General features: G+C 40.9%; 1 protein-coding gene across 13 annotated transcripts in view; it reads right to left on the bottom strand.

The window, feature by feature from the left end:
• Ptprt (protein tyrosine phosphatase receptor type T) overlaps positions 1 to 25,095 on the bottom strand; it is a 1,144,051-nt gene that overhangs the window by 414,907 nt on the left and 704,049 nt on the right. The window lies entirely within an intron of this gene.

Genomic DNA, 25,095 nt, shown 5'->3' with positions numbered 1-25,095 from the left:
CTTTGTCCCAGGCCCCCCTTATATAACAATGACCATGTCTTTCTTTGTAATCTGTACATTGATCATTATACCTTGCAGGAGGTAAACAGATGATTTTTGTACAAAACAAATTAAAACAAACAAGAATAGTGAAGATAGGGATCTGATCAGCATTTAACACCACAATGCTTATAGGACATTATCAAGTTAAGCCATGTCTTTGAGTCTACTTTTTACTTCATTTGTAAATTGGTGATAATAGAAGCTAACCCCACTTCAGGAGAGGGTGGATCCATATGAAATATCCTGAGCCATTAGAGTTGCACCTGGAATTAATAAGCACACCATATAAAATAGCTGGTGGTTTGTTTTATAGCAACAGGAACAGTCATAAGAATAATAATCCTCTTTCATATGCTATACACCACCTGAGTGTCTTACAAATGGCAGTTCTTGGTAGCATCATTATGCAGTGCAATAGACTAGGGTATGGTCCTCAAGTTCCCACCCAGAGCTTTCAGAGTATAGCTGCCCCTGCACCAAGGCACAGACAAGAATGGCTATGGGTGGGAGCTCTTGACGCCAACTGAATTCCCTAATTTACCTCTATGGGAGTAGTGTAGCTTATAACAGAGCTTTGCCAAGGCACACACTTCACAAGTGTGTCAGACAGGAGGCTGAGCCATCCCATAGCTGTGCATATTGCTTAAATCAGTAGCTCTGGCCTCTCCTCAACTGAGGAATTCACACTTATTCTTCAGCCCAGTTATCCATGCTCTTTGTGCAAAAGAGATCCGGAGTCCCAGAAGCAAATGAATGACTTTGTCAAAGTGACATCAGACAAGTTGCTCAGGGTCCAGTATGCTGAACCTATATGGAACGAAAGATTAAAATGTGTGGGACTCACGGTCAGGGGTTGTGACCAGGCATGGCTATGACTGCTTGGCTGGGTGTCTTTGGGTGGTCCAGGTTGCAGTGACTGCAGATATACAGGCATAGTAAGGGAGGGAACCTTCTGCCTGGGAAATGTTAGCATCCTCTCCAGCTTTTGTCCAGTAGGAATTTTTCAATCTGTTTAGATTCCCAAATTCTGCTGGTATTTATCCCCAAGTAATACATTTCTCACACTCCTCCTCTGGGAACTTCTTCAAAACTAACACTACACCCCAGGAAGATAGTTACCTCATGGGGCCCTCTACTCCCTCATTAGGGAATGAAAACAGCGATATTTAATACTTGGTTAAGGCTAAGGACATAGTTTCATTAAGTATCTCAAATACTACAAAATTCCATGTCAAATACAATTTTTGAGATGTCCAGTGTGGCCTAAAAGTACAAATAAAATACCATCAATGGAACAGCTTCCAGGAAGTGCTTGTTCTATTTCCTGAATCATGATGCTAGAAGGGAGGGATTGCCAACTCATTTGACAAATCAAGACTTGGAGAGGTCCTGGAACTTGGATCAAGTAACAAGTCTAGCAAGTGGCAAAACGAAGCTTTGAATTTGCAACTGTCTAACCCCATGTCTAGTATGCAAGAGAGGTAAAAAGTGGACCAGAACATCATAGCCATGGGAAGGATACGTGCTGGGCTTGATAAACCTTATGGCAACTCTTAAGGAAGCATCAGAAGACCGACTCTAGAGAAAACCAAAGTTCTGAGAAGTGAAAAGATTGTCCTCAAGCCACACAGTAAGAGGCAGGGTTGAGATTCATAGTCTGAGGAAGTCTTAAACCTTTGATTTTCTCTACTGTGCCACCACTGGAGATAGGTCAGCATAGGAGCATAAACATGAGGCAGACCACAGTCGCTTGGAATTTGGGAGAGACCTTGAAGAATGCTAGGGAAAAAACAAAAACTGTAACACAAAAATTGCTTTGTACTTAAGAGCCTGGGATCTGTTACCAGAAAGGACCATGCTGGATCTTAATGCTAAGCTGTACACTGGCCTATCTTCAATCCCCACTCTATTTTTCTGCAACCCAACTGTGCAGATACACATATAAACACCTTTATGACTTTCTTATAGGTAGTCTTGGTGGGGGGCAAGGGAAGTTGGAAGCTCGTTACCCAGCAAAGAGCTTCCCTCCAGTGTAGGAATATTGGGGCACAGACATAGATCCTGTTTCTCCTAAGAACACATGATAGAGTTGGAGCATGGCTGGAAGCCAGACTCTGGTACTCAGTAGCTAAGTGACCTTGGCCAAGGGCACTTCATCTCTGTGCCTCCATCTCCTCATCTATAAAGTGGAAATTACTGCACTAATCTCAGAGGGCTGTTAATGAGCATAAAATGAACTGTAAAGAGAGAAAATTGCCTTTCCCTAACAGTGGGGATTCCTCTTACACAGAACTGCCTTTCTTGGAGAAATGCCCTAAGAAGCCTTTGAAAGTTTTTGTCTTTATTCTCAGGGATTTCATGTATGTATAAAGTAAAATATCATACTAGTCTCATTTTCCCTTCCAACTTTCCCCATGTTCCTCAAACACAACATAACCCCTTCCAAACTGTATCATTTTTGTTATTGTTTATAACCCACTAAGTTTAGTCATTGATAACCATATGTACAGGAGTGTTTTAAGAGTAGAATATTCAATCCCAGAGCCTTGCTTCCAGGCCCACTAAGCCTCCACAGAAAGACAAACACCAAGGTCATGAGGGGTGGATAAATTAAGAGAGGTAGAGAAGTAATTAAATAGTAGAATGTTGGGAGAATCCACAAATATGACAGCTCCCCATGTGACTCCTCAACCTCCAAACATGGTCTTCAGATATCACAAAAATATTTACTATTTACAGAGCTGAGACATGTATGCACACTTCAGCCAAATAAAAAGGACTCTCCACAGGATCACCAGGAAAATGGGACTCAGAACACACCTGTATATTACAGAGACCTTGGGAGATGATTTTGGAGGCCCCTAGCCTATGAAAATTAAAAGGCTTAGAGAAATCGCAGTTCAAATGCAGTAAGTTGGGGCTCTAGTGGCCTTCTGGGTAAGATACATGCAGCTGAAAGTGTCTTGTGACTGTGGTAATTTACGTTCTAGAAAGCAGAGGCGGTGGCTATGAGGCAGGAGCTGTGGGCTAGGTAGTGCTTTAGCTCCTGCCTTTGGGAAACAACTCCATGGTATATGTCACTGAGGCTCCATGAATGGAATGTAGCCATATCTCCATGCACCACTGTCTATCATACTTGGCATTTGTCACACGGCCCAGGAGTTGCTTGTTTATACATTTGTCTCCCAGATTGCCAGTGACTATTTTCTGTTTGTCCAGCATCTCTAGGCTCTGTCAAGCAGACTTCCTATGAGATGACCAGATGGTAGTTTGTTCTAGGAAACTGAGTTCCCATCCCTTGTTTCCACCCTCCCCACTCTGTTCATGCCAGCACATCAGCAGGATCTCTGAGGCGCACATTTCTTTTCTGCTTTGTTTTCAATCATGAAAATGTCCTGAAATCCTACGTAAGAGAAACTAGTTTTCAGACCATGTGATGGGAACACTCACGCTTTCAGTGTGATGACCCCCACCTCCCAACAAGCCTCACCTGCCAAACTGAGATTCTGCTCCAGTAATTGCCTTCGGTGGACAAAGTCCTGGGTTTACATTTGGGTTGGTGCAAACAAGTTGGAAATTGCTGAGAAAGTCTTGTGTGTGCAGTAGAGATTGGTTTGTTGAATTTATATCCCCCATGTAAATACATCCAAGCCTACAGCCTCTGGTCTCTGCTTCCAGATAAGGTCCTGTCCATGTGACCTTCTTCAGTAACGACAGACAAGAAGACAACAGACAGAGCACAGACCTGCTGGCTTGTTTGAGCTGCTGAAAGTTAGTCTATCATGGAAAAATCAGAGTGGTTCTCATCCTAACACCTTTGCAGTGAGGCCATGGGCCTTGTTCTGAGCCCATGTGAACCTTGTCAGACTGACTTCTTCCCAGGACAAGGGCTCAGCAGCCAGTGCACTGTGCCCACCTTTCCCCTGACCTCCCTTCTGACTATGCTTCAGGTCACTGAAACTCTAGAATTTCCTGTCCCCATAGCTCCAAAGTCATTGCAGGGGCTGTGAGACCTACTTTCCTTGGTTGCCCCTTTTTGTGAGCACTGCTGGGACAAAGAATGGCTGAGAAGAAGAGCAGACAGAACTTAAGTTCTCCACATGTATTTGCACAAGTCCTTTAGGAAAGAAACACAGTTGGGTCAAAGGACAATGGAAATAGGCTATAGGTCTCCACTTGTCCTTATAGTCTAGGCTCATTTATGATTTTGCATGTGCTAGGTGCAGGTGCCTGTGTGTGCACACACATGTCCGTGTGAGTGTGAGTGTGAGTGTGAGTGTGAGTGTGTGTGTGTGTGTGTGTGTGTGTGTGTGTGTGTGTGTGTATTATCAGAAGCTTGTTTGGAATAGTACTGCATTCACAGGGCTAGAGAAAGACAACACAAAGGCATCATAGGATTAGATTGAGTTGTCTTGGTTATCTTCAGTTGTCAAGTACACACAACCTTGACTCATTTGAGCCAGTCTATAATAAGAGACTGCCAAAATCAGACTGGAGCTGCCATGTCTGTAAGAGACTGTCTTGATGGATGTGGGAGGGCATAGCCCACAGTGGGCAACATTATGCCTAGGCAGATAGATCTGAGTGGTATAAGAAAGCTAGTTGAGCATAAGAGTGAAAAGGCCCACAAGCAGAGACCCTCCATGTTTTCTGTCTCCAAGTTCCTGCCTTGAGTTCATGACCTGATTTCTCTCAGTGTTGGATTGTGACCTGAAATTGTCAACCAAGTAAACCCTTTCCTCAACAAGTTGCTTTTAGTCAATGTTTTATCACAGCAAGGGAAAAGAAACTAGGCCCGGAGGAGAGGCAAGGAAGCTATCAAATAGGATGCTGAACGGGTCTAATGTGACTGCTTCTGTGCAACTCAAAGAACTTGACCAATGAGTGAGTAATGAACTAGAGTTCACAGAATGGCTTGTCTTAAAAGCTGACATTCTCTTGTGGAAAACCAAAGTGATCAGCTTATAATGTACTTGGAGTTGACTCCAGGGGTCCCATCTTGTATATGCATGTGTCCATACATGTGTTTCCCTTACATTTAAGAAACTATTGCCACCTCAGAAAGGCAGCTTAGCTTTTCTTACCTCCACTGGGACCTTCTACCCCAAATCCCTCTGCTTCAATTTCTGCTACTCATACATCAAACCCTATACTCCTAAAGGGAAATATAGCATGCACAGTCCTTTGGCATTCCCTGCTTTTTTCTGTGTTGTTCTCTGTGTTTGGGATGCTGCTTACAGACACAAATCCCAAGGTCAATATATTCAAAGTCTAGAGCTCTCACACCACCATTTGCTGGTAACTTTTTCCAAGGACCTTGCTGGACATTGTGACTGCCTTGAATTCTCTGTTTAATACATCTAGAGACTTTTGTCAACTTCTAATTGAATTGCAGGAGGTTTGGTCACATGCTAACTTTAACATAGAGCTAATATATAGGTTAGAGAGGTAGACAAATTAAAATATATATATATATATATATATATATATATATATATATATATATGTAAATCTAAAAAAGCCAATGATGCCTGACCTCAATAGCATAACCAAGGCACTAATATAATACAGGAAAAAGCAATAAGCAACAGGCTGTTTCAGGGCTCTCTTTGTGTTCCAATTTTGAGGGCAATCATGTGGTTAAGTCAGAATTGCCTTCTGGTTTTGTTCTGCATGGACTCAGCCTTTAAGTCAAAGGCAATAGCTGTAGAATCTCCTAATGACCTTAATCAAAGCAGAACATCTTATTAAAGAAAGGAATAGAAAGCAGATTTCCAGTTCATGAATTTACCAAGTATTCATCTTTGCACGCACAACTGGCTGGGGCACATGTACTGTTCAAAGTTGAACCTAAATTGAGATAATTTGGGGCATGGGGCTGAAAATGTGGAGGTGGCTAGCATGTATGTAAAATTAATTTTTTATCCATTTGGAGATGCAATTTGAGTTCCTTTCAAATTAAATTGCAATGGAGTCCTAGGCAGCTGGAAACATTATTGCCAACATAATTTGACGCTGCAAGAACAGTAATACATTGACAGATAGTTCGGTGTGACCATTAATTTGCAATTTCTGCATGGAAATGATACACGAAGGAGGAAAAAAGGTAAAAGGAACAAAGTTAAAATCCATCTTCTTTCCAGAATCATCCACTTTTTTACTAACTTATTATTGCAGACGTTTTGTGACTAGGAATTTGTTGACCATGACCACATCTTCTGATGGCAGCTACCTTGACAACTCTAACCATCAGAAGCTGGAGCATGTTAGCTTGAGGAGCTGGACTGTTTACTACTCTCTTGTGGAAATGTCCTGGAGAAGGTAATTCACTGGCAATTTCATCACATCCCTCAATTAAATAGTATACATTGACCATGGAGACAATATGGTAAGGTGAAAAGATCATTGTCTCCATGAGTACCTAACTGGAAAGCAATTTCTTTCCCCCATCTATAGCTGTGCCTCATTCTCTGATTGGGATGATGGCTGTCTCCAAGGCCTATGAGTGAATCAAGAAGTCAGTGTGTCAGCTATATGTCTTATGCAGTTACGTCTCCCAAGCCCAGAAGAGGAGGTGAGATGGCCTGATAATAAGTCAAACAGAACTCATGGACATTACTATGTTCCAGCTCCTGATCTTGTATGTACTACAGGTGACTTCTAGGCTTATGCTTTAACCAACTATAATTTATCATTACTAACCTTCCAAGGATGCCTCATCAGATATTGCTATAGGTAGGTTTTAACTTCTATGAAAATAACTTAGAACTCTAAGACGGACTGGGCATTAGGGATAAAGGTGGATGAGACAGGTACTTTCTCATCTTAATGGGATTTATACTAGCAGGGAATAGTCATGATAGCTGTGAAGGACAGAGTGACAAAGCCCATTGTGCCTTCTGTAGGGGAAGTATTAGCCTCCTGGGTACACAGAGCAACACTGCATAGCTTCACTTTGGGAACCCACTTGAGTCAATTTGAACATGAGTCTTGCACAACCTTAACATTCTTTTTCATAGAAACTGAAGCCACCAAAGAAATCTGAGGTGAGTTCAGGTTAATGATTCTTCCATAACTGTATTATTAGGTTATAATGAGAGCAAGTCTTCAGCCTAATTCTACTTCACAGTTCAACATTTATTATATGAACATATATTAGCCAGCAAGCACAAAATAGGTCAGTCTGTTCCATATGGCTCAGTGAAAGCCCAGAAGTCTGCCCTTTAATGCAGTTTGCTTACCATTTTGTATGAAACGATCATTTGAACCAGATGGGATAGTATCATAAGTGGGAAAACATTTTCTTTTTGTGTAAGAGACCAGATAGCAAATATTTCAGACCCTGAAGGTCTGGTAGTCTCTGCTATGTCTATTCATACCTGTGTTTGTAATGGCAGCTGGCAAGACAACCCATGTATAATGGGTATGCCCATGGTTCCATAATACCTTGTCTAGATCAGGCAGTCAAGGTGATGGGTTTCATTTGACTTCTCTCATACAAGGGTCAAAACAAGTGGCTCTTAAAGTCACTCAGTCACAGGACTGTTCAGGAGTCATGGCATGGGCCTCAGCTTCAGTTGAAAATGCAGAGTTCTTGTTTTTCACTATATAATTCTGAAGAATGTTTAAAAAGAGATTTGTGAGCTGAGAGTATAACTTAGAGTTAAAAAATGCTTGCCTAGAGTGCATAAGGTCCTGGGTTCTGTCTCCAGGATTTCAATAAAATAAACAAAAATATTGGCTAGCCTACGGACTTTGAATAACTTTAATAATTTATAATAATGATTATGCTAGTCAAGAGGCTTCTGAATGCAACCAATTTCTGATACTGATTATGGCAATTGGCAAAATGGCAGTTATTTACCAAGATATATATCAGAAGCCTCTGTGGTATCAAGAGTTTCTTTGAAGTTTAGACTTCTTAACTAAAATGTTTGTGTACTCCTGAGTGGAATGTTCTTGGTCTTGACTCATAGGCTCCTGGCTCTGGATTAAATGTCACTTATCTATAATGTACTGATCACATGCTAGTGGACACAGTCCTGCATATTTGAGAGTAAATGAGCAAGAGTGTAATGTGGAGTCTGGACACCAGGAGCACTGCTCTGAAGGGGCCTTTAGCAAGGATAGAGAAACATTAACAGGTAAATGGGAAAGTTTGTTGGGGGTGGGACTGGGAGAAGTGGGGAGATAGAAAGGTTAAAGCCCAAGCAGAGAGAATATCATGTTTAATATCCGAGGAAGAATAAGAAGTAGACAAATGGCCACTGAGATGCTGAGGTGTGTAAGGTCAGGGAAGTAGAGTAGCTATCCCCACCTCTTACCAGATAGGTGGCCCTGATGCAGTAATGTGCTGGCTAGCAAGTCTTCATGCCTTGGCCCTTCCTACCATCCATATCTAGGAATAGTAGTAACAGTCAGGATTGTTGTAATAGTGCAATAAGGGTATCCTTTGCTCAAAGAAAAACACTGGGAAAAAGTTTTCTTCAAATCAATATTTTAAGCTCTTACCTTATACCCAGCACTATATTAGATGTAAGAGCAGACTAGATATCTCTCTATTCTTATAGAGAGTGCATTCTACTGAAGGCAAGAGGGTTGAACACTGTATCAGACAAATGTGTAGCAAGCCAATTGATAATGGACACTATAGAGAAATTCCAAGCTGCACCAGAGCTAATAATTGTATTTCTTTAATTTTAGGTCCTGCTCACACCTCCTTAATCTTTTCTCTCCTTTTACATAAAAGTTTTACTTTTCTTTGTGACTTAGTTTAAAATATGTATGTAGCAGCAGGGTAGCAGGTGAGATGTTGAGGATATAGTCTTTTAAAAAATGTGGATGTTCTCTGCCTTCCTTGAGGTTATTAAACCTTGACAGGGCAGACTCAGATAACCACAGTGGCAATCAAACATGTGACTGACCATATTACATGCTAAAGGAAATAGTCTGTATTGTGTTATAATAAAATAGTAACTGCTTTAAAGAAACCAGGTGAGAGGCAGATTAGATAAAACGCTGGGCAAAGCATAGTAGTTAGGAAGGGTGGTTACACAAAGGTGACACACACGTGGACTGCAAGTTTGTCAGTCCTTTATCCTCTATAGTTCCACTTCTACCTCAGCTTCTGCTCAACTCTGGACCTTAGTTTAAAGATCAGCAACTCTGATCCAAATCCATGACCTCACTCTATGACTGCATTTGATTGGAATGTGTGGGAGGGTTTAATCATGGCTGATCCACTTCTATCCCATAAGATCAGGATAGGGAGCCAAGATTCAGACACAGCCATTCTCAAGAGGTGGCTGAGGGATTGGGGTAAGAGCCTCAGTACTGGAGCCTGGGGGCTCTGAATCAGCTACTCAAGCATTATTTCTTGGCTCTAAGCACCATTTTGTTTTTGCTTGTTTTATTAAGACAGGGCCTCAGATATTCCAGGCTGGCTTTGAATTTGCTATGTAGCTGAGGATGACCTTGAATTCTTGATTGTCTTGCCTCCATATCCCAAGTGCTAGGAGTCCAGGCATGCACTATTATGTCAGACTCCAAACACTCTTTGGATACCCTATTTTTCAGGGCTGGGAGTGAGGTTGCAAAAATCACATCTTTGCTTAATCACAGAGCTCAGTGCTACTTTTGCCAATAGGTGGAGCCAGAGGGAGCAGGGGGACCCAGGAGGAGGTAGATGTTACCTCCAATTCCTGGAGCCCATGCCAGTGCAAGTGATTCATCTAGGGGAGCTTTCGTCAGAATATTTAGGTCTAGTTTGCAGTTTCCCAATAGTTAAAGAGCCAGCTTCACACAGAAAAAAATCTGTTTTTCAATTAGAGGAGAGAGAGAAAGAGAGAGAGAGAGAGAGAGAGAGAGAGAGAGAGAGAGAGAGCGCGAGCGCTTCATGGTAGCATCTCTATTCTCATCTTTTAGGGTTTCACAATCATAGCCCTTTCCCTTTCTTGCTGGCTCCTGCAATCACTGCTTCCCACATTGACGTCAGTTGTCTAATAGGCTCCTTTCACTGTTTCTGTTTTATAGGCCATTCTTCATACACAGTTGACCACAGCTTCTCAAACTCTACCAGTTCATGGTGCCCTTTGTGTTTTGGTCATTTATTTTTGTACTTTCTGAGCCAAAGAAACACCCAGTAGCCTTAGTCAGTGGTCAGTTCATATAATCTAGTTAGTACTTATACGCTGGTATCTTAAGAATGATTTGAGAAAACAAGACAGACACACTGTCTTAGAGTTTCTATTGCTGTGATGAAACAGCATGACCTAAGCCTCTTGTGGGGGAAAGGGTTTGCTTGGCTCACACTTCCACATTATAGTCCATCACTTAAGGAAGCCTGGACAGGAACTCACACAGGGCACGAACATGGAGGTAGGAGCTAATGCAGACAGAGGCCATGGAAGGGTATTGCTTACTGGTTTGCTCATCATGACTTGCTCAGCCTGCTTTCTTATAGAAGCCAGGACTACCAGCCCAGGGATGGCACCACCTACAATGGACTGGGCCCTCCCTCATCAATCACTAATTTAAAAAATGCCATACAGGCTTGGCTTCAGCCCAATCTTACAAAGGCATTTTCTCAGTTGAGGCTCCCTCTTCTCAGATGACTGACTTTAGTTTGTGTCAAGTTGACATAAAACTATCTGGCACACACATCAACAGGAGAATGAATTCTTTTACTCCTAACCATCACCACTCACTAATGAACACATGTACCTTTTGGGCAGGACCACACAGCTTCTCAGATCAGACACCGTTAGATCTGTTGCCAGCTCCCAGTTGACTTTAATCCAACAATTGCATTTCATCAGAGTCATGGCCCAAAGCCAGGCTTTGCAAAGAAATGATAACAGGGCAATGCATACAGGCCACATAGTCTGGTGTCCAAACTAGAGACTGCCTTAAGTTAGCAGCTTGCATGGTGTCTGCTTGATGCTGTTGCATTTCTCATATTTAGAAACAGCTCCTGATGCCTTTAGGAGTTCCTGGGAGCCTCAGTAGACACACTGAGGATTCAAAGTTAAGAATACTAGTTAAGAACAAGAACTGTGACTACTTCCTAACTTTAACCTTGACTGCTATGGAAAACTACTCTCCCTGAACTGGCTGAATATCCCATGTTGTTCATTTCCCACACTAGTGTCCCAAGTAGACTGAGTACTCCACATCCAAAAATCTGGTACCCTAGCCAATCCACTGTGCTTACCAGCTCTGTCTCAGATCCCACATTCCCCTCACTTTTCCACCTGCTCTGTTGCTGAACCTTGTGACAAGGTGGCTAGCCAGCCACACTTCTCAATACATCAGCTATTCAAGTGCTCAGATGCTGGGAAACATTCATTGGACACAGGCACAGGGCTGAAGCCTGGAAATAAAAGCTTTAGAATGTTTAAAAATTACTTTTGTGGCAGAGAAAATCGGGCTGGAAAGAGAGAAGCAATTTCTAAATTACATGGTTTCAGATTCCAGAGAAAGAAAAGGAGATTTGGGGAGGGTGGGAGGAGAGGAGCCAAGCCTCTAGCATCTTTCAGGTTTTATTTCAATTCACCCTTAATCCATGGCCAGTCTCCTTGTCCATTGTCAAAAAATAAAAGAAAGAAAGAGAAAGAGAGAGAGGATGGAGATTGGAAGGAAATGAAGTGAAAACACTCTTGATGGTCAAAAGTCACCTCGTGCTAGATTCAGATGAGATGTTAAATATTCTGAACATTTTCATTCTTTCGGCTCTGAACAATGCCAGCAGTGAACTTGGGAAAGAATCTTCAATGTAGCTATTGCTGTCACTATTTAAGAAGCCTTGTTGTAGATCCAATTGTGTCTAGACTATGTGCAACAAGCAGGAGTCACAGCTCCTAATTGGACTTTGATGGTCACTCTCCAAAACTACTACTTCTCCTTTCTGTTAGAGTCTGGCTTTTGTATTCAGATCTGGGAGTTTTCAAAGCTCTGACAGCTCATAAGTGAGCACTCCTCCACCCTGGGACACTCTTGATCTCACAAGGAATTGCATTAATCTATAGACACTGTTCAGGACTGCTGGACCTTGACGAGCCCCGCTGTGTCAGCAGCCCCAGAAATGCCTACCAAGCTTTTTTATGATGTGCAAAGCTTTATTCTTTGAAATGTACAAGAGTATCATTAAACTGTAGGAACATTTTCAAATCAAAACCACTGTCAGTTAAAGGAAGCTTTTTCTCTGGCCAGTCTCACTTGGGACCTACCTAGCCAAAAAGGATGGAAAGGAGTGGTATGAAGTAAAGCTATCTATTCTAGTGACTTTGCCAAACACCAAAAAGGGAAGCCAGGTAGGACATGGAGGAAAGAGAAGAGGGAGCCAGACAACACCTTAGACCTCCTAATGCCTCCTTGATCGCTTATGAAGCACTTCCTGGCCTGCTTGTATATCTTTCAGTGACAGTAGTGGGATAAAATGCATACATTGTATTTCCTGGCTGAAGCTCCATTATGAAGGCTGGCCCTTTGCTGTGCTATAGTGGCATGGTCTTACAGATTTTACATAAGCCACCAAATGAGAATTTTTTCCTATCAGAATGGTAAGGATGATCACTGTGGTGGTTTAAATGAGGATGGCCCCTAAAGCTCTTCATATAATGTCTGTGAATACTGACTGTATCAGCCAAGGCAGATCACATGGGCAAACCCAACAGGAGTGGGTCTGCTATTCACAGAGGATGAAAGAGAAATCTGTGTGGGTCAATATTTGCTAGACAATAGCTCATACCATCCAGATCAACACATGTCTATGCTTTGGTTATAGGGCTAGCCAGAGCATCCCACAGTCCAGGACTGGTTTCTCTGGAGGAAGGGAAGTCTGGTTTTGCACCAAGTGTCTGGAAATCCATCCAGAAGTTTCTGCTGAATCCACAAAATGTAAGACAGTGGCCTCTCTCTGGCTGTGTGGACTGCTATGTGATGATTCTCTGGGACAAAGGGACACAGCTAGGAAAGTTACTCTGGCCTTCTCAGTGTCAAAGTGAACTGGCTGAGCCATCTGACAAGCTGGCTAGGTTAGTTACACTCCCCTACCACACAAATGCCTGCTCAGACCACATGCATCCACATATACTAACATCATCTATCTTGGTACCAAATCCCCCTGTGATTGGAAATAAATAGTCCTTTCTGTGTCACCTGGAACCTGCTACTGTCTGTGGAGAAACACACTGGATATGACTAAATTGAGAAACTTGAAATGTGAGGTTACCCTGGAGCATCTAGGTGTACTCACTGCATCAAAAGGTCCTTAAAAACATAACAGAACATACAAGAAGAGAGCTTATGCCTCTCTCCTGGTACCAAAGTTGGAGAAAGCAGCCCCAAGCCAAGGAATGTAGGCAGCCTCCTTGAAAAAGGCAAGGGAACTGATTCTCACCTAAACTCTGCAAAAGGAACAGCCTTGAAGAACTATTTTGATCTTCTGACCATAAAAATAGATGCCTGTGCAGTGTGACTCATTACAATAGCAATAGAAGCCCATATAATCTCCAAACATTGTTCTGCATTTATACATTTCTGCATTTATATATTTCTGCATTTTTATCTCCATTTTCACCTTCATTGCCTTTCTTCCCATTGAAACGTTATTTCTACATATGTTCTCTTGCTTGAATGAATTTTTTTAAATGCATGCAATTGATTAGTATGCATGCATTTTAATTATGTACATTGGAATATATTCCAGCTTCTTTCTTGCTTTGCTGCTCAGCACTATTCCTCTGACATGTATCTACGCCCCTGTGTGCCCTTAGTCAACTACTTCCAACCACTACATGGGATTTCAAGGTTTATACCTTCCTACTGGGTCAGTCTACTCCCCACTGAAGGATCTGCTCCCCAGTAATGACTACCAAAAATTATGCTGCAGGGGACCTTTTACAGTATATCCCTATGAGAATTTGCATGAGCCTCTTTCAATTATATATGGTCCTAAGAGGGAAGTATTGTCTGATGATTAAACTTAATTAGACAAAGTGTTGTTAGACACCCTCAACTCCTAGTTGTGTGAGAATGCTTGTGTACCAACACACTCATGACAATTAGTGGCATTATCCAGTTTTTGTCTAATCTTTGTCAATCTGATGAATTATAAGTATTGTTCTCTTTACTTTCCTCTAATTTCAAGAGTTTACTCTTTTTTATTTATTTATTTATTTATTTGTTTGTTTATTTATTTATTTATTTAGGTTTTGATACAAAGTCTGTGTTAGTATTCTGTTGCTGTAAAGAGACACTACAACTTAGACAACTCTTACAAAGGAATTTATTGGGGTTTGCTTATAGTTTCAGAGGGTTAGTCCATTATCATCAAGGCAGGAAACATGGCAAAATTGGTGCTAGAGTGTAGGTAGATATGGTGTGAGAAAAGTAGCTGAGAATTACATTGAAGAGCCTGGTGTGGGCTTTTGAAACCTCAAAGCCCACTCCCAGTGACACACCTCCTCCAACAAGGCCACACCTCCTCATCCCTCCAAGCAGTTCACTTCCTGGTGACTAAGCCTGCAAACATATGAGCCTATGGGGGCAATTCTCATTTAAACCACCACAGGGTCTCACTCTGTAGCCTGGTCTGTCTTAGCACTCTCTAAGTAGACCAGTCATGCCTTGAACTCATAGAGATATGCCTATCAAGGGTCATATTTCCTGTAGGATTTTATTTAATAAAGCATGGAAATTTAAAAATGTCCTGTTTTGTAAAGGCTTTGGAAATAAAATGATAAATTGGTGAAAAGGTTTTTATCAAATTTTTGTCTCATGTAAGTAGCCATATGATTTATATCACTTATATTAAAGTAATGAATTATGCTGTTACTGAAATTAACTCAGTTCTGAGATAAGCTTCCATGTACACGATTAATATTTTTATAAACAGTGTTGGACCCATTGGCTGTATTTCATTTCAAATATATTCTCTATACATCCACACATAAAATGTGCCTCCATTTTCTTATCTTGTATTTTCATCTGATTTTGGAACTAAGGTTTCAGTAACTTAATAAAAGGAAATAAATTGCCTTTGTTTTATTTTCTAGAAAAAAAATAGCATTAAGTTAAACAGTTGAGCCTCTTCTAATAACTGGATAGAACCTGCTACTCACTAGTCATGTGAGCTCACTGGGTTTTGATATCGTAGCTGTTGTTTTCGAGATAGGGTCTATGTAGCTGCTGTTTTCAATGGTAGATTTTACAAAATGTATTTTGATCATAACCATCCACCACTACCTGCTTCCAAATTCCCTTTAATGCTCCCTACCTCTACTGCTTCCTGATAGGTTCAAAGCAGCCCCCCAAAAGGCAGTGCTGGTGACAAAGTCCTAGACAGACAGACTCTGGCCAAGTAAACAGAAGCCTAAAGGTGGGCTTCCTATTTCCCAGGAATGTCCTTTAATCTGCCCTGAACTTCCTTTAATCTTTTCTCTAAGGTCAACTACCTAGGTCAGTGGTTCTCAACCTTCCTAATGCTGTGACCCTTTAATAATGTTCTCATGTGTGGTGACCCCCAACCATAACATTATTTCATTGCTACTTCATAACCGTAATTTTGCTACTGTTATGAATCATGATGTAAATATCTGCTATGCAGGATATCTCATATGTGGTACCCATAGGTTGAGAACCTCTCACCTAGGGCAAGGGTGTCTAGTTCTTTCAACAGAACAGCCTCAGTGAGCTCAAAGATCCTGACCCTGCTGACTATCATAAAATCTACTTGCTTTTCTTCTAGTTTGCTCCTCTCCCTGCCCCACCTTCAAGATACAGTCTTGGAAGTTTGATCGTTAATATCGCTTTCTTTCTGCCCATGGAGTCATCCAGTTTGATGTTTTCACTGCGTCCTCACTTAGACCTCCCAACTTCATGTACTCTTTGTTATTGTTGTCATCATTGTTGATGTTAATAAACCCGAGTCCTGCTGGTGCTGCCTATATGCACATGAGTATGTGGTCATCAACTGGGACACAAGCAACCTAGCTGGCTGTGGCCAGATCCTCAAAGAAGAATGACTCTCTTCCTTAGCATCCATCAATGGACAGTAGCTCTTCTGACAGAGGTAGGAACTTGGGGGAGGGGTCCCCATCCACACTGAAACTTTTGACTGGCTTGATCTTGTGCCTTCTTGTTAAGGGCCTAGTGTGTTTGAGACTTGCTTGATGATCATTTAAATTTCTTTAATCCCATTGATCCACTGAATGGTTCTCTTTGTCCTTATGCTAAGTTTGTCATCTGAAGTTTTTCCATAATTACATGCATTCAAAGTTCTCAGTTCAACAGCACAGGATTCATTATATTCCTACTTTAAAAATATTTGTGTTTTGCCATGTCTTTCTTGCATCCACTGCCTTTTTTAAAGCATTCTTTTCAAAGAACTAAATTATATATTTTTTTTAATTCTCTTCTATTCAGTTAATATTTTCCTTGCTCATTTGGACTTTTTCTGATATTATTGAGTTGAATGCTTAGCTCATTTTTAGCATTTAAGAATGATTACAGATTCATAAGAGGTGACAAAGAACCATTAAAGACTTCCCTGAGAACTGTACCCCAGCCTCCCTGACTGTTAACATCTGATGTAAAACGCACAGAGGAAATTATATCGCTATCTTAAGCCACAGTGTTAACTCAGACCTCACATGTACATCCTTGTGCACACTTGTGTTTAATTTTATGTAATTTTAGCATGTGCAGCTTCCTGAGATATGCACTACAATCAACAAAAGCACACCATCACAGGATTCCCATACCACTATGGCCTGCATGATTGGGATGCCTGCAAAGCTCATGATGACATTTGTTTCTAAAGCATGGTATAGTGGATGCACTTTAGGAGGTGATTGGGAAGAGTCATGAGAATGGTTATTGTCTTATATAAAGCACTAAGGTGAGTTCACCCCTGCCAGTCATGTGTAGACCCAGCCCTGTTCTCTCTAGAGAAAGAAGTGACAAGATACTGCCTTGGAGCAAAGAGTGACCCTTGATCTCTTGCAGCATCTGTAACTGTGGGAAATATATTTGCATCCTTAGAGATTATCTGCCCTGAGGGACTGTGCTATAGTTGCAGGAACTGACTAAAGTATTTATACTACTTATTGAAGCCATTATCTCTCTTTTTCTTCTCTTCCAGACTGAAACCCCTTTCAACCAGTAACCTGACCATCACCTCTATAACTGTCTGATTTGAAAAAAATTATATAAATGCAATAACATTCAATACTTTGTCTCAGAAGAACTTCTCCCTAGGGACTCATCCAAGTTGTCACATATCAACAGTTTGTACCTGTTTATTTCTTAGTAGTACTTCATGGTGCAGCTGCCTCATAGTTGTTTAATAATCCAGGCATTGAAAGGCACTTGGATATTTTGATTTTGGGTTACTATGAATAACATTAGTGTGGCTCTTCATGTATTAGGTTCTGTGTGAAGATGATGTTTCATGTTTGTGTCATGGATGTCCATGAACACAGCCATGGAATTGGAGAACAAGCTCATTCACAAATAAAATAAACAGATGGCTAATATCCAGAATATATAAAGAACTCAAGAAATTAGACATCAAAATGCCCAATAGTCCAATTAAGAAATGGGCTATAGAACTAAACAGAGAATTCTCAACAGAGGAAGTTCAAATGGCTAAAAGACATTTAAGGAATTGCTCAACATTCCTAATAATCAGGGAAATGCGAATCAAAATGACTCTGAGATACCACCTTACACCTGTCAGTATGGCTAAGATCAAAAACACAGAAGACAGCTTATGCTGGAGAGGATGTGGAGCAAGGGGAACTCCCCTCCACTGCTGGTGGGAATGCAAGCTTGTACAGTTACTTTGGAAATCAATATGGTGCTTTCTTAGAAAATTGGGAATCAATCTCCTCCAAGACCCAGCTATACCACTCTTGGGCATATACCCAAGGAATGCTCAATCATACCACAAAGGCATTTGCTCAGCTATGTTCATATCAGCATTGTTTGTAATAGCCAGAACCTGGAAACAACCTAGATGCCCTACTACTGAAGAATGGATAAATAAAATGTCGTACATATACACAATGGAGTAATGCTCAGCAGAGAAAAACAATGACTGCATGAAATTTGCAGGTAAATGGATGGAACTAGGAAAAAATCATACTGAGTGAGGTAACCCAGACTCAGAAAGACAAAAGTGGTGTGTACTCACTCATAAGAAGATGCTAGATGTAAAACAAACATGACTAGACTGCTACTCACAACTCCAGGGGGAGGCTACCTAGAAAACAGGACCCTAAGAAAGACACAGGGCTCGCCCAATGACAGAGAAATGGATGAAGATCTACATGAACAACCTGGATGTGAGTGGGAGTAATGAAGGGCAAGGTTCGAGGGAAAGAGAGCTTAGGGGAGCGGGAGATCCCAGCTGGATCAAGAACAGAGAGGGGACCGGGCACTGTAGTGCACGCGTTTAATCCCAACACTCAGGAGGCAGAGGCAGGCAGATCGTTGAGTTCGAGGCCAGCCTGGTCTACCAAGCAAGTTCCAGGAAAGGCACAAAGCTACACAGAAAAACCCTGTCTCAGAAAAAAAAAAAAAAAAAGAGAAGAAGAACAAGGAATAAGAGACCATGATAAATGAAGACCACATGATAATAGGAAGAAACAAAGTGCTAGAGAGGTCCCCAGAAATCCACAAAGATACCTCCACTGTAGACTACTGGCAATAGACGAGAGAAAGCCAGAACTGGCCTAGTCTGGTGATCAGATGGCCAAACACCCTGTCATGCTAGAAATCTCATCCAATGACTGAGGGAAGTGGATGAAGAGATCCTCGGCCAGGCCCCAGGCGGAGCTCCAGGAGTCCAATTGGCGAGAAAGAGGAGGGATTGTATGAGCGAGAATTGTTGAGACCAAATTGGAAAAAGCGCAGGAACAAATAGCCAAACTAATGGAAACACATGAACTATGAACCAATAGCTGAGGAGCCCCCAACTGGATCAGGCCCTCTGGATGAGTGAGACAGTTGATTAGCTTGAATTGTTTGGGAGGCACCCAGGTAGTGGGACCAGGACCTGTCCTTAGTGCATGAGCTGGCTGTTTGGAACCTGGGGCTTATGCAGGGACACTTTGCTCAGCCTGGGAGGAGGGGACTGGACCTGCCTGGACTGAATCCACCAGGTTGAGCTGAATCCCCAGGGGAGTCTTTGCCCTGGAGGAGATGGGAGTGGGGAGTGGGCTGGGGGAGAAGGCAGGTGTGGGGGCATGGGTAGGAGAGGGGAGAACATAGGAACCTATAGCTGATATGTAAAATTAAGTTAAATTATAAAATAATAAAATAAACTAAACAGACTACAGCCGGCCAGAAGACTCAGTGGTTAAGAGCACTTGCTGCCAAACATGTTGAGCTGTGTTTGACTGCAGGACCTGCATTGTTGAAGGAGAAAACTGATTCCTGCAAGTTGTCCACATGCACTTTCAATGGCACTTGAATGTACACACAAATGTAATTAAAAATTCAAAAACGAAAATAAAACAAAACAGACTAGCTTCCCTCCAGAGACTATTCCACTTGACATACTTCCATCCCTACCCCCATCAAGAAATACATGAGAGGTCCAGTTTCTCCATATCCTCACCAGCGTTTGACATCACAGCTGCTCTTCATAAAGCCACTCAGATGAGTATAGAGTGCTGCTCTGCCTCACCGAGGTGTTAGCGTGTATTTCCCTAGTGACTGGTTATGTGGAACATCTTCTCCTGCTGTTTGTTTTCATTTGTTTGCTTGTTTGTTTTGCTATCTGTATTTATAGACCATTGCTTTTCAACCTCTGTTACCTGGTAACTTACTTTAAAATTCCATTCACCTGTATGTGTGGATTTTGATCTGTTACACAAGTGCTGATATTCTCTGATCTGTCATTACTATTCACTCTATGATTTCTCGGAGGACTTTGCTTTCACTTAAGTATAATTTGGCAGTATGTAATTTAGTTGTCAGATCCATGAGATCTTATAAACTGTTTTTTTTTTGGTAATTAATTTCCTATTTTATTGCACTATTGTATTATTTATTGGGAACATGGTCTTTGTGACAAGGATTCTTTATATTTAATTTTCTTTTACATAGGTTAATACATGCTTTATTTGTGTGACAGTTCTGTGTGTGTTCAAATAACATCTTTGTTGCTTGGGGTTAGATTTCCATCTATCAAAATTGCTCAACATTAACTTCTCAGTATCTTACTATGATTGAGTTTAACAATTATACTCTTCAGATATTCAACATCTTTGCTCATTTTTTTATCTACTTGATATTCTTTTGTTTCAATAGATTTATCTCCCAGTTCAGTCATTAACTTGTTTCCACCTCACATTGTAACCATAAAACAAAACAAAACAAAACAAAAACCCTGCCATAACTTGCAAACACCTGTCCATGTTGTGCAGTTTTAAGTAATATGTGCCAGGCACTTGGCTAAGCACCTTGTTCACGCAAATTTACTTACTATAATTACAAACTGTGATGCTCTATTTTATGGGTGAAATGGCCGAGGGTCTTAGAATCACAATGACTAAGTCATACAGCTAGGAACCAGCACAGAAGACATTTAAGTGTAGATATTTTTCTACTAACTCTACGCTTTTAATGATTTCAGGACAGAGTTTGCTCATCCCTGAAAGGGGTGGGGGGAATCTGAGGACTCAGTTCAGGTTAAGAAGTTCATCATTTTCATCATCTGCAACAACATCCATTCCCTTGCTGTTTAAGTCCTGTATGTCCATAATATTATTTCATCCTCATAGCTCCTCATAAGGTAGGTATTGAGCTTTTAATATCACAGATGAACAAACAAAGGCTCAGAGTGGTACACAGCTAGGATATGAACTCGGTGATCATAATCCAAGTCCTACATTACTTATCACAGTGCTGGACTAGGTCTTCCATGCTGAAACACAGAATTCCCACACTACTTGTCAAAGATGGATGTGGTTTGCCTTCTAAACACATGCTTTCTTTGGTCCGTTGGTTGTTCTCTAGGGGGTCTTGAGAAAAAGTTTCCCTGTCTTACCTTATGGAATTGTCTCTTTAAATTTACTGAAAGCAGAAACATAGCATCACCCTTTTCTATTCCCCAAAATGCTCAGCACATTCCCAAATGCAGCCCTTAGCTTTTGCCAAGCTCATTTCTACCTCCTTACTGTCTCCCATCTTACCTCTCCATTTGCTGAAGAGCTGCATACCCCAAGTCACACTGCCCCTCCCCTCCCCTTACTTTCAGGAAATGGACTATCAAAAATGACACATCTCTTAATGCCTTTTACAATATGGAGGCAGCAGCTTTTCTCACTCATCCCAATCCTTGCCTACCTGCATTTTTCTCCTCCCCTTGGTTCCCTGGAGGAAGCAGAAAGAAGCAGTGAGTTATTACCATCTGAAAGTGTACTAAATGGCTTTATATTATGGTTAGAGACCTCTAGAGAAATAACAATGATATCACTACATCTTTTGTTCTCAGAAAAATAATGTGGCAAGAAGACACTTCTAATCCTCTATTTTAATTTGTTTTTATTGATCCTTGAGAAAATTAGGGAAACAAGTTTTCTCAGTGCAAATGTTATGATGACGCACAGGGAAGCCTTAATTATAAGGAATAATGAAGTTGGGGCTGCGAGAGCACAGGGTTGGGAAGACAGTGGGTGAGCAGGCACCCAGGAAAGGATGCACCACATGTTAGCTATGAACTCTATGCTGTAGATTGAGGTAATATGTAATCAAAAAGACATTTCATGAGCTAAATGAAAAATCTCTTTCCCCTTGTTGTCCATATTACTACCACAATAAGCTACTAAAATCACAGGTGTCACATAATGCATAGTCAAATGTGAATGAATGGATGTTTACATGGGTGGAAGGGTCAATATAAGGATGGATGGACAGATGGATGGATGGAGGGATGGATGGATGGTTAGATAGATACATGTATACATAAATAGACAAATAATGGGTGAACTGATAGATTTATAGATATATGAAATAATATTTTTCTTTGTTAACAATCCTCTGTAATTTTCAAAATTTTATAAAACAAAAATTACTTTTCTACCTAGCAAAAAGAGTTGGCTTTAGCACCATATCATCCTAAAACTTTTCTTGTTTCCTCAGTGCAAATAGTCCCACTCTTACTGATCTCCTAGAGTACTGAACCCTTCACAGGATTCTGGGATTGTCAATCTAGTGGTCTACCTGTCTATGTATGTATCTTGTCTTCACTATGGGTCCCTGCCTTAATCTATGGTCCCTGAGTATTAAGCTCTGTTGAAAGAGCAGACAAGAAATTAAACATCATCATTGCTGCCTTACATATAGATGAGGACTTTGAGATTCAAATGTCAGCTCTAGAAACCTAATAGCAAAGGAGAATCAAGGAAAGCAGAACATTCTCTATGCTATATTTCCTTTGCTCAAATCATCTTGAGTCATTGGATGAGTCTATGTATGGTCGGGAACAATGACTGGTCAGACAGACCTCTCACCAATGTTTTCTGTATCTCAGGCCAGTTCCATCAGCAGCTCCTACTCCAGGTCTTCACCAGGTGACTTGAAAGGGAAGCAAGGCCCAGAAGTGGAAGAGTCAAGTCTAAAATTTTGGCTTATTTTCCATGCCCTGTGCCACAAGTCTGCATTTCATGCCAAAAGAATCACCAATAAGAGGAAAGATCCACAATTCTCCAGGAATTATCAAAAGACATCACATCATTTCCAAGTGGTGTTTCAATAACTATGTGCAAAGGTGGCTGAGTTCTAAAATCAATTTTAACATAAGCAATTGAGATATGTAGAAAAACACAAGTTCTAATTGTCCAAGCATAACACCCTAGACACCAACTTAGGGTTTCAAATTCTCATGCAAATAAATAGGTTTCCTTCCAATATATGTGCAAGAATTACAGCTTACTGTAATTTAACTCCAGTTTCTGTTTTATGTGAGTACCTGTAAACACATATGAATGTATACATACAAGCATATGCATACACATAAATAAGAATAAGATAAATCTTGAATAAAATGGTAATAGTTGTCCTGATGACTTTAAATTGAATTTTACAATTGCTCCACAAAGCTGTAACTGACTTATATACTGATCCAGTTTTTACTGAAGCTGATGTAGCCTTTTACTACCCACAATTCACTGCAATTGTAAGTGTATTCATTCATATTTTTATTCTCACTAGATAGCCTTGCCACAGGTGATTGGCATACTGTTTTCCTTTCCTTCCAATAATTTTCCTTAGAATAATTTGTGGTGGTATTGTGTTCCTCAAAATATTGTGCACCCTAATAAACTTCTGGGGTCAAAGAACAGAACAGCCACTAGATACAAAGGCTAGAAAATTGTGGCACTCACACCTTTAGTCCTAGTATTCCAGAGGCAGAAATGCCTCTGGATCTCTGTGAGTTCAAGGCCACATGGAAACAGCCAGGCATGGTGACACATGCCTTTAATCCCAGGAAGTGGTGGCAGAAAGCAGAAAGATATATAAGGCGTGAGCACCAGGAACTAGGCTGGTTAAGCTTTTAGGTTTTGAGCAGCACAGTTCAGCTGAGACCCATTTGGATGAAGACTGAGAGGCTTCCAGTCTGAGAAAACAGGATCAGTAGAGGAATTGGCGAGGTGAGGTAGCTGCGGCTGGTTCTGCTTCTCTAATCTTCCAGCATTCACCCTAATAACTGGCCTCAGGTTTGATTTTATTAATAAGACATTTTAAGATTCTGTTACATCAATTCCTGACCATGCCCAAAATCTTCAGTATCATGCAAGAAGTAGGGATGGTGTGTTTCTTCCTCATTTTTCTTTGGTTTTTGGTGCAATGTTTTCATACTTTATCATTTTTATAGTGCTTTGTCTGATTTTTAAATATGTTCCTTATCAGATTAAGAGAGTTCTTTTTTTTAAGATTGATGAAATCCTTTTTAGTTTACTATCAATGGGTTTTTAATTTTAGCAAGAGATTCTATTCATCTATTCATCTTGATTCTTCTATTTGGATTGATTAATGTGGTAATTACATTAACATATTTTCCAGTGTTAGACAGCCCTTGTATTTCCTCATTGAACCTAACTTTGTCTCCATCTATTAATCTTTTCACTTCTCCAGTTTCAATTGCCATTACACATGCATATTATAAATCAAAAGCAAACACCTCGGTGTCCTTCCATAAAGCAAACACTCCTGTGCAGCCAGCCAGGAGGACAAACAATACCTCAGAGGCTCCAATGTGGCATCCCCTAATCCCTTAACTCACAGAAGGGAACTTAAATTGCAGCTGGTACTTCCAAGCAGTATTTTATCTACTCTTGGATTTTTCCATCCATGGAATCACAAGTATGCAATTTTTTTTTGTCTATTTTCTTCATCCTCATATTTTTGTGTGAATTTACCTATCTCCATTCTCAATGAATACAATACATGATATAAACATTCCTCAGTTCCTTTAGTTATTCTAGCACTGAGCAGCATGTATAGTTAATTCAAGTTATTACCTATTAAGAACAGTGCTGCGAGGGCCAAGGAGAGGGTTCAGAGGATAAAGTGCTTGGCATCCAGATTTTGGAACCCTAGAGCCCAGGCAAATGCCAGAGCAGGATGTCAGCTGCTTGCAATAAAAGCCTTTGGAAGGCAGAAGACAGGGTTCCCCAAAGCAAGCTGGCTAGATGGACTAGCTGAATTGGCAAGCTCCCTGTTCAGGGAGAGATCATGCCTCAATATATAAGGTGGAGAGTGGTTGAAGAAGGCTTCCAGTTATTAACCTTTGGCCTTTGCAAACACATTGGATATGCAGCTGCATTTTCCCCACATGAACACACAGACACACACGCATGCACACAGACAAACAGACAGACAGACACACACACACACTTATACACATGCATGAACCACACACATGTGCACACACACTATACACAGGTGTGTACATGCATGTAAGACACACATGTATAAGTACACACATGTATGCACACATATACACACACATGAGTAATCACACACATGCATGCACACACA

The sequence above is a fragment of the Onychomys torridus genome, chromosome 4 (genome assembly GCF_903995425.1).
Source record: "Onychomys torridus chromosome 4, mOncTor1.1, whole genome shotgun sequence".
Lineage (NCBI taxonomy): Eukaryota > Metazoa > Chordata > Mammalia > Rodentia > Cricetidae > Onychomys > Onychomys torridus.
The sequence above is the reverse complement of the archived record's forward strand: the minus strand, read 5'-3'. Positions and strand labels throughout refer to the sequence as shown.